Consider the following 11,508-nt stretch of genomic DNA (forward strand, 5'->3'; position numbering starts at 1 on the left):
AAGGTGGAAATAGATAAATATTTGAAACGTTTTGGAACTAAGAGCCATTCAGGGGGAACTGGTTCAAAAAAGGAGTTGAGGTCCGTGATCATATTGAATGTAGGGGCAGACTTGAGGAGCCGAATGGCCTCCGGATCTTTCTATCTAGTGTTCTAGTGTTCTGCTACATAGAGATCATGTGGACAGCACGGGGTGCACCGTGATCTTATCAGAAATGCTCCCAATTCTGAAGAAGGGTCGGGGGCCTGAAACGTTAACATTGTATTTGTTTTCGCCACTGATGCTGCTCCTCACTCTCAGGTTAAACTCGCCAAGGGCAGACAGACACGGGCACCACTCACAGTGGCGGCTGAGGATGGTTCTGGGTTGAGCGACGAGTCGTTGAACAGAATTATAGCGCTTCCATCGACCACACATTCCCCCAAGAGACGCAACATAGTCCCCAGGCCAAAGGCCTTGAGCATTCAGCGCGGTATTAGTCCGTTGCAGCTCCTCTCTCGCTCGCATAGACTTCGTGAAATATTGGAGAGAACAGGAACCGTCTCTCCCCACCCCTCCTCCGAGCTGCAGCGGGACCAGAAACGCAGTCATTGAGTCATACAGCGTAGAAACAGACCCTTCGGCTCATCAACACTGGTCCCAAAAGCTTTCGTGCAGATAAAAAAAGGTGGCCAGGTTTAGAAACAAAATAGTGTTGTAACTACCCAGAGGGTCGGGCAGCACCCGTGGAGAAAGAAGCATAGAAACATAGAAAATAGGTGCAGGAGGAGGCCATTCGGCCCTTCGAGCCAGCACCGCCATTCATTGTGATCATGGCTGATCGTCCCCTATCAATAACCCGTGCCTGCTTTCTCCCCATATCCCTTGACTCCACTAGCCCGTAGAGCTCTACCTAACTCTCTCTCTTAAATCCATCCAGTGATATGGCCTCCACTGCCCTCTATGGCATGGAATTCCATGAATTCACAACTCTCTGGATGGAAAAGTTTTTTCTCACCTCAGTCTTAAATGACCTCCCCTTTATTCTAAGACTGTGGCCCCTGGTTCTGGACTCGCCCAACATTGGGAACATTTTTCCTGCATCTAGCTTGTCCAGTCCTTTTATAATTTTATATGTTTCTATAAGCAGAGTTAACGTTTCGGATTTGGAATTTCCAGCATTGAATTCGACACTGGTTTTGTTTTTCGCTGACGGTTTATTCACCGACAGATGCGGGTATTTTAATTAAAATGTTGATGCAAACATGGCGGGGGAAAGGAATTAAAGATTTCGCCGCAGTCCGCGGCCCTTCTCTCGTCACACTGAGACACAATCGCCGCTAACTGGTTCGATTTTGTGTCAAGAACGCTTGTTCTCACCACAGCCTCAGTCATGTCCTCACGCCGGGATCTCGCCCATAAAACAATCAAAGGACATAAGAGTTCGTGAGCATTTTTTAATATGATGGGATGATGAGATCAGGGCTGTTTCAGTATCGGGCAATTTCTGCGCTGTCCCAAACAGCGGATATCGGTTTCTGCATAAAATTCTTCTCATGAAAATAACACCCTTGGGAAGCAAGCGATCCCTTTTTTTGTTTCAATGCCCACCGTGCAGTTACACAGAATTCCCCATTCAAGATCCGAGTTGACTTGTCATATGTACCGACAACTGAACAACCTCAGTGTTACTAGTAGCATCATAACAGGCCGGTAAACGCAATATACACAGATAATAAATAGAGAATACAAGAAATGCTTACATTAATAACCGTTGATAGTTGAGCACAGTGTTGTGTATTTATATTATAGGAACGATCGCCTCAAAGTACCGAGTTTTACAAAGAAATATCTGTTTTTGGGACATTGCCCTATAAATACAAAACGAGCAACAGAGAATGTCTCTCTCTTGAATGAGATCACATCCAAATGAAAGGAGGTGATATAATTAGGGAATGATTCTGGGATACAATGCCGCGATTTGTAGGTATACATTTGTGAAGTAAATAATGGCATTAATATTAAGAATAAGCCTCAATTTAGTAATTTTATTGAAGCCCCCTGTGACTGCCTCTACACTTGAGGGATTGGATTAATTAGAGGAGCGCTGTGTGTAACCAGAAAGCTGCCAAATGTATAATATGTCCAACATTCAACCTTCTGCGGCCTTGGGTGGAAAATACAAAATATTTTCTAACTGAGCATTTTCTAATGATGACACATCAATACATTTGTTTTTGTAAATCTGCGTTTCCCTGGTTATAACATCATCCTGCGATTTAAATTATTAACAATTTAACTAGGGAAATATTAACTATATGTTATCTACCCCTGTAGTTCAGCTGTGTGAAGGGGCTTTTTCTGTACTCCATGAGTCTATAACACTAGTATCAGACGGTTCACAGAAAGCACACCGCGTCTTTCTTGCTTTGAAAGGGTTTTCTCGATATAATTTAATTATCCATCGCTAACTGATGTTTTCTCAGCTGCGAGCTAACATCTCGATATCCGGTTCCATTCCTGTTATCGAATTGTAACAGCGGAGAATGCTCAGCATGTCAGGAGGCATCTGTGATCAGAGAAACACACACCAAATGCTGGAGTAACTCAGCAGGTCAGGCAGAACCTCTGGGGAAAAGGAATAGTTGACGTTTCGGGTCGAGATCCTGCTTCAGATGCTGAGTTACTCCAGCATTGTATGTCTATCTTCGATCTGCATTTCCTTCCTACACATGTTGTGTGGTGAGAGAAGCCGGCTTAACGGATCAGTTGAGGGACTTCAACCAGACGTGCTGAGTTTCTATCTCAGTTTTATATGTAATCTTCTGCTGGTCAGGAATGGCCGCTCCGAAGAGTTTCAACCGCTCGGCGCTGAAGGAGCAGTCGATGTGGTGTTGAGAACATCGGGGCCGTGTAGACCGAAGCGGCGGGTACAGCTGCTGCCTCACAGCGCCAGAGACCCGGGTTCGATCCTGACCTTGGGTGCTGTCTGTGTGGAGTTTTCACGTTAGCCCTGTGACCGCGTGGGTTTCCTCCGGGTTCACTGGTTGTCCCCTACATCCCAAAGTCGCGGAGGTCTGTCAGTTAATTGGCCTCCGTAAAATTGCCCCTGGTGTATAGAGGGTGCACGAGAAAGTGGAATAACACAGAACCAGTGAGACGAAGGGATGATGGATGGTTGGTATAGACTCGGTGGGCCAAAGGGATTGCTTCCATGCAGGATTTCGAAACTAAACTAAAGACGCTCACGGCCTCACCAGCTACATGTCACCTCTGCCCCATCTCTGGGAGGCTTTGTCGCAGTAGCCGCCTCGAGATGGAAGCAAATCACCATTCATCGCGACCATTAGCTGAGCAAGTAGGGTACCACCCCTCTCCTCGCATCCCACCGCCATCACTGGTGCTGCCATGGGCTGTCTGAGTTAGGACGGGAGGGAACAATGGCTAGATTGGATGAGTTTTATGCTTTGAATGACATCCACTAACAACTGTTTAAAATAATATTTCTCACACCATCTTCACAAATAGAAGAAATACGGAGCATGGATTTTAACTCCACTCTCGAGTGCAAATGCTGGAAAGAAAATTAAAATAAATGCTGCACAAGGTTCCCGTCCTGAAACATCACCCATCTTTTTTTCTCTCCAGAGATGCTGCCTGACCCGCTTTGTGTCTCTTATTTGAAATGCTCAGCAGGTCAAGCAGCATCTGTGAATATGAAAGAGGTTTCCCGAAAAAGTGTCCCTTCCCTCCACAGACGCTGCCTGACCCGCTGAGTTCCTCCAGCACTGTGTGTTTTGCTGGAGACTCCACCACCCTCAATCTTTGTGTCTCCGTAAGAACAGAGTTCACGGGGTGACGCGTTGAAACCTTGTCTCCGCCCCTGTCCCCACCGATGCTGCTCGACTTGCTGAGTATTTCGAAGCTCCGGTGTCTGCAATATTTGGTTGGGAGTAGGGAGTCGGCCATGTAAAGTGGCGGAGCAGACGCTAAAACACAAACCACGCAGAGATTTGGTGTAAGGAACTGGAAAAAAGGCAAAGAACCCAATCAACCCGTCCCGCCGAGCAGCGCCCCCCCTCTCCCCTGGATCCCAGCAAGAACACGCCGACTACATGAGAATCTATGGATAGAGAGAAGGGAGAGATACAGGGAGAAAGATACAGAGATGTCGGCACGTAATGTGCAGAAACACGCTGGAATCACACGTATAAACATACAAACTAGGTCAGACACCTATGAACTGCAGCCACTCTTTGTAAACCGCAGAGACTTTCATGCCCAGTTTTAACACAACAAGATGTAATATGGGCAGCATCCTCCACAGATGCTGTCTGACCGCTGTTACTCCAGCACTTTGTGTCTTTTTTTCGTAAACCAGCACCTGCAGTTCCTTGTGTCTACAATACACAATACCCCTCTGAAGGGGTTGGACAGGCTAGATGCAGGAAGATTATTCCCGATGTTGGGGAAGTCCAGAACAAGGGGTCACAGTTTAAGGATAAGAGGGAAGTCTTTTAGGACCGAGATGAGAAAATAATTTTTTACACAGAGAGTGGTGAATCTGTGGAATTCTCTGCCACAGAAGGTAGTTGAGGCCAGTTAATTGGCTATATTTAAGAGGGAGTTAGATGTGGCCCTTGTGGCTAAAGGGATCAGGGGGTATGGAGAGAAGGCAGGCACAGGATACTGAGTTGGATGATCAGCCATGATCATATTGAATGGCGGTGCAGGCTCGAAGGGCCGAATGACCTACTCATCACCTATTTTCTATGTTTCTATGAATATCCATTTTACATCTAACACTGGTCGCCCGAGTGGGTTCGGGGTGCGTTTGTGAAGCTACATTTCCCAGCCACTATGTGATTCTCCCGAAGCGGCTCAACACACATGATAGAAACGTCTCTGCGATGATAAAGTGTGTACGCACATGGAACAAACGACATCTATCTGCACGGTAAGTGCAACACTTTAAACAGCGAGGGGGTGCATTGAATTCCGCGCATCCTCATTGTTCGCGGGGCTTGAGTTACAGTGACGAAGCCGCGTCCACGCCGCCCAGGTGAGCTCGCCTTACACCTGGCCGAGCACAGAGACGGGCTCGGGCCGTCATATGGAGCCTGGCGGTGTCGGGTGCAGTTTAATCTGGCGCGTTAAATATTCAACAGCCGCTGGAGCCCGATCTCCGGCCGCCTCCCTTTGTGAGGCCGGAGAGTTAAGGTTTCAGTCTTGGCCTGGGTTCAGACGAGTCGATTTTCCTGTATTTCTGGGATCGGGTTTAACACGTGTGGGTGGGAGACAAAAGGATTTCAATGAGCTTGCGCTGGGGTTGGTGGATGAGCGAGGGGGGGGATTGAGGGCATTGAAACAATATCAGATTCAAGTCGTACATAAAATATGGAAGAGGAGGATTCTAATAGTATCTGTCTAATTGGCAACAGCAGGTAAATGAGAGAACGGAAAACTAGCCGGTTGACCCGAGGGGAACTTGGGCAGTGCAACGGTATAAAGGCAGTGCCAATTCGGCAGTGAGAGACACAGCGGCTTCTGCTCTTGGCTCCAGGGTCCACTCTCGCCATCCTCCCTTCTCATTGACTTTGCCGAAGGAAACACGGCGCCTGGAGCCGTTTGTCATTCCATTCTGTGTTATTTGTTTTCTCTCTGGAGAGGCCGGAGCGGAGTTACGAATCTGCCTGGTTCAGAGGTGACTGGATGAAGAGACGGAGAGAGACAGAGAGAGAGAGAAGTATCTGCGGCCGAGAAGCGACAGGTAATACGGAATTCCGAGTGTGAATGAGACAAAGCACCCGGGGGGCACGGGGAGGGGGTGGGGGTGGGACGGGGAGAGAGGACTAAACTTCAATCCAACGTGTTCTTTTTGTGAGCTGTGTCTACACATCCTGCGTTGAAAGATATACGAAGAGTCTCAATGAAATCATTTTACTTTCCGCCTGCCTCTGGCTACCACGCTCTGTCAACGACATCAGGCTAGACTCATGTAACCGGAATTAATGCATACATTTTACAACTAAACCAGATTAATGTGAACCAGCAATTTTCTCAGTTCCGATAATATGCCAAGAATGATTGGAATTGTCCCGGGTTTGTTGTATAAAGGGTGCAGGCTTCTTCCGACTGCGAGGAGTGGGAAAGTGCATCCAAACTTAATTCGGGGCACTAAGGTGGGAAACTGGACCCGCGACTGTTGAAGGACAGGGAGTGGCTTCAAACTGGCGAAAGAACAGGGAGTGAGAAACTGGATCCAAAGCTGATTTATGCACAGAGAATGTAAATCTGTATGGATGGGGGTTGAGGACTGGATCAAACTGGGTTGTGGACATTAGGAATTTGTAAACCCGTTCAGGGTCAACATGTAATTGGATTTAAAGAGTTATTTTAGCAGAGTTTTAATTTGATCCAATATGGACGGAGAGCAGAGGAAGATGCTTCCGACTAGTTTATTAAAGGGACAATATTTTTAATACTGGCTGATATATACGGTATAGATATACTTATCTATATATACTGTACATATATAGATAAGTATATATATATATATATATATATGTATATACGTCAGCCAGTGTTTTAAGACAGATTAAGACTGTTCCAACAATTGAACAAAGCTGAAAGAGTTGGATTATATATAACAGCTAGTGTATGAATAATCTTGTTGCTTTAATAAACGAGTCTGAATATGTATATAATATATTCAGACTAGTTTATTAAATGCCGATTATTTATATATATTAAGTAGTTCGAGTATTTTGAAGAATATTACAGGTAGTGCAGGAGAGTCTTTAGAGAGTGTTTGTAATGCTCTTTACACAACGTATGTAAGTAACACCTTTACATTGTGCCTACCTTCCACACATGATGCCTCACCTTGTCCTTCAGTGCTTCATACACTGTGCTTGTAGCACCCCTGTGCCACTTGCCATTCTTACACCATGCCTGTAACCCTTTTCTGCTGTACCTATAATGTTCTTTAAACGTTGGTCATAATAGTACTTATACCAATCTTGTATTTTGAAGACTTCTACATAGTGCTTGAACCTACTTTGCTTGTAACACTCATTCACCATGCGTGAAACGCTATTGGAGTTTGTTTGTGGCACCTTTTCACATGGTGTTTGTGTTAATTACCTGACATTTAGACCATTATTGCATTGTGCTTAGATTTCATACATTACTTATATTCCCTGTAGTGTCTGCAATAACTTACCCAATGATTTTAACACTCTTGAACCCTACTTAGATTTCTGACAATAAGCTTGTAACATTCTTACATAGCATGTCGAACATACACACTGTGGCTGCTGTGCAACTATTCCTGGCTCACACAATGCCTGCAATGCTTCTTATACTGTCCTTGTAGTATTCTTACACTTGTGCTAGGGATCCTTACATTGAATTTACATTCTTTGTTCTCTGCTTGTGATTTTTTTCATTTTGTATCATTTATATAAAGTGTCGGCAACATTCCTTCCAGAGTCCTCACCTTAATTTGCTGGTTGCCACTTGTACATTGTTCTTATAATGTCTCACATTGCACTTATCTTTCTTACTATGCTTCTAACACCTATCTCTGTAATTGTAACACTCTTACAGTCAATTTACTTTCTTTACACTACGCATGTAATAGTCATACATTAGCGTGTAACTATTTGCACTGCACATGTGACAATTTACAGCGTGTTAGCAGTATTCTTACATTCTACCTGCAATATTAATTGTACAGAGCATGTAACAGGGAGTACAATTCATGCAACACTCCCTACAATGTGCTTAGGCTCTTTACACAATCTTCTTGCACATAATGTTAAGCTTGCAAAAGACTCATTTTATCTAGAAAAGGAGTTAATCGGCAACAGATCTTTTGATCTTTGCCTGTGAGCATGTTTCCGCAATGTATAAATATATGCTAAGTATACAGGATGCAGATCTATGTAAATGATAGAACCTCCAGAAAACAGAGTTTATGGTTGAAGGATGGTTGGGTGACATTAACCTGGGTAGAACTATGGAGCCATTTACAAATAACACCAACTGGACCATAACATGCAATCTTTATGAATTGATAGACAGAAGGAAAACAACCAGGAACTGAGAGATTCCCAGGCTAGGAAGAAGGGGAGGTAAAAGTGTTGCAAAACAAGTATGCATGGTGATTTGCTTTGCAGATCAGCTGTGTTACACAAGTACACAATCACACATGCACTCACATCTAGAAATACTCATATTCTGGTACACAGAGAACTGCATATTCAAATATACAGAGATATACACACGCAACATATACACTCACACAAACATATACAGGAATGCATTTACAGACATACAAAGCTACACAAGCACATATATCAGATTAGCTTATGTCATAAACAGCACAGTGCAATGAAATTGTTTGCATGAACCTTATAGTGATAGATACAACAGCAATGACAATAACAAATGCTAAGCAGTAGAATGGTGCAAAGGCTGCAGTGAAATTTGTAAAAATACAACAACAAAAAACAAAGCGCAATAATTGAATAAGCGAATGAGGTGGAGTTAAGAGAAAGAGTATGTGGCAGCATCTCTGGGAAGGGGATGAGAAAAAAATGAATGGTTCAGGACTCTGGTAGAAACTATTTTTAATCCGGACCTCCAGGCTTTCAAGGTGCTGTGTCTTCTCCCCGAAGGTAGAAAAGAGTAAAGAGAATGGATATGGTGGGCATTCGTAGATGATACTCCCAGCCTTCCTAACACAATGCTCTATGAAGATAGCCCGGATCATAGGAAGTGACAAGCTTGTGATGGACTGGGTTATGTTCACTGCTCTCTGTAGAGTTGTGTGGTCCAGTGCAGAGCAGTTGCTATATCAGGCAGAATAATTTCCATAGCGAATCTGTAGAAGTTTGAGAAAATCCTCATGGACATGCTGAATTTTCTCAAATGCCTAAGATAGCAAATATGGGGATGTGCTTTCCTGATCATTCCATCAGTGTAAAGGGACTGTGTTACATTGCTGGTGATATGGATGCTTGGGAACGTGAATCTGTCAACCATCTCTACAGCAGCTCATTTGATGAGGGCAGAGTTGTATTCACTCCCCTGCTTCCAAGCAACTGGTTCCAAGGTCAACAAGCAACTGATTGGCCTTGCTGATGTTAATGGCCATGTTGTGTTCTGACCCAATGCCACAAGGTTCCTGATCTGTTTCCTTTACCTCATCTCATCATTATTGTTGTGGGACAAGGGTGTTATTGACAAACTTACACATCAGCCAGGTGCTGTACTTGGTTGTACGGTAGGTAGAGCAGGGGACTGTGCACCTGTGCTGAGGGTCAGGGTGTCATGACCAATTCTAACTGATGGTGGTCCTCTGCACAAAAGGTTCAGACGCCAAAGCAGATGGAGGCCCCAAAGCCAAGGACCAGGAGTTTAGAGATGAGCTTATTTGGTATTAGAGTGTTGAGGGCTGTGCTCTAGTCAATGGATAGTATCCTGACATATTTCTTATTACTAAGATGATCCAGAGCTGTATGTGGTGCAAGAGAGATAGCATCCTCCCTACTATTCCTGTATTTGAATTGTGAAAGGGCTACTTTGTTCAGAAGGATGGTGCAGATCTGGGTCATTACCAGTCTTTGAAAGCACTTCATCATGATCAATATTAAAACTACTGGGTAGTAATCATTGAGGCAGCTCATTTTATTTTTCTTGGAGATTGGAATGATGGGGACTTTCTTGAAGCTGCTGGAACAGTAGGCTGTAGAAATGAGAGGTCAATAAACCACGTGGCTAGTTGATTGGCACACGATTTCAGAACCCATCCAGGGACCAGAAAATGTTACTCCAGAACATTGTGTTTTTTTTTTGTAAACCAGCTTCTGCAGTTCCTTGTTTCTACTTTATCTAGACCAACTGCAAGCAGGTCTACAGAGAAACATATACATACAAACACAGTGTAATACCTGCAAGCACATTGAAATGGAGATAAACCCACCTACAAAGGTACACACGCACACGCGCATGCACACACACACACGCACACACACATACACACACGCACCATTCTAAAAGATTCACCAATGTCCATGCAGAAATGTAATCTTATCTCAATCCTAAAGGGCCTAGCCATTTTTTGAGACTGCAAACCCTGTTTCTAAATTCTTGAGCAGGAGAAAAATCCTCCCTGCATCCAGCCTGTTGGGCACTGCAGGATTTTGAGCTTCAATGAGATCTGCTCTCGTTCTTCTAAACCACAGAGAGTACAAATCTACTCTGTCTAACCTCCCCTCATACACATGTCAAACACAACATTGCCAGAATCAGTCCAGAGAATCTCCCCTGCATTCTCTGTGGCATGTATATCCTTTTTTTAGAGTGAGGAGGCCAATATGTACACAATATTCCGGGTGTGATGTCACCTAGTCGATATGTTTTGCACAAATGGGCATTAAAGAGCTGGAGTAACACAGCAGGTCAGGTAGCATCTCTGGGGAACATGGACAAGGTGTCATTTTGGGGTCGGGGACCCTTCTCTGCTATTTTTTTTTGCAGTGGTCATCTTCACTTTTTCACTCAAGTTCCCTTTATTATACAGAGTTTGCTTCACCCTCGTGTTGGTTCACCTGTGAACAACGAGATATGTTTGTTTGTTTGTGATAGACACTAGCGTGGAGGTAAATTGACTTCACAGCCTCGCTGGAAAAAGCTTGAATTATTCAGCGTCAGTGGTCAGGAGTTGACTGAAGAATGGTAGATTGGTGGTGCATAGAAAATGATATTTTTGTCCATGCAGGAGGCAACTCATCCAATAAATGATCGGTGTCCCTGTGTTGAGGTGAGGTGCAGATACTTTATAATGAACATTATTAGTTCGGAGCGGAGTCAGGGGATATGAGGAGAAGGCAGGAACGGGGTACTGATTGTGGATGATCAACCACGATCACATTGAATGGCGGTGCTGTCTCGAAGGGCCGAATGGCCTACTCCTGCACCTATTGTCTATTGTCTAGTTCTTAGGAACAGTAACCCGGAGGACAGGTACATACATGGATAACTGGAAGGTTGACAAAGAACAATGATATTGTGATACAACAGTTAGATGGGAAGTTAGATTAGTCTGAAGAAGAGGGGTTCGACCCGAAACGTCGCCTATTTCCTTCGCTCCACAGATACTGCCTCACCCGCTGAGTTTCTCCAGCATTTTTGTCTACCCAGTTAGATTGAAAGGGTCGGCGAGAAAGATCGGAGAAAAGGGGAGATCGAAAGATATGGAGGCAGCTGTGAAACAGGATAGCAAAGACTAAATTGGTGCGCAGACTGAGCAAAGGTAAAAAAACCCATCTGTGATGGAACGAGATGCCTGCGGCAAAGAATGCCGAGCGTAGCGGTGATAAGTGGGCGCTGAGTGGCTGAGAAATGTTGCAGATAGAGACAGACATAGGACACAAATGTAAATTCACTTTCTCTTGAATCGGGCTGGGGATATAAACTCTGAGTAGCCAAGTGCTGCCATTCTCCGCCCCTTCAAGGCGA

The 11,508-nt window shown here is 44.5% G+C and overlaps 1 long non-coding RNA gene across 1 annotated transcript; it reads left to right on the forward strand.

Moving 5' to 3' along the window:
- Positions 1-3,532: 3,532 nt before the first annotated feature.
- On the forward strand, positions 3,533-11,305 carry LOC116985335. The gene is made up of 3 exons (XR_004415246.1): positions 3,533-3,544; positions 5,521-5,749; positions 11,145-11,305. It is a non-coding gene; the product is annotated as an uncharacterized LOC116985335 (long non-coding RNA).
- Positions 11,306-11,508: the final 203 nt, after the last annotated feature.

This window comes from Amblyraja radiata, chromosome 21 (assembly GCF_010909765.2).
Source record: "Amblyraja radiata isolate CabotCenter1 chromosome 21, sAmbRad1.1.pri, whole genome shotgun sequence".
NCBI classification, from domain to species: Eukaryota; Metazoa; Chordata; class Chondrichthyes; order Rajiformes; family Rajidae; genus Amblyraja; species Amblyraja radiata.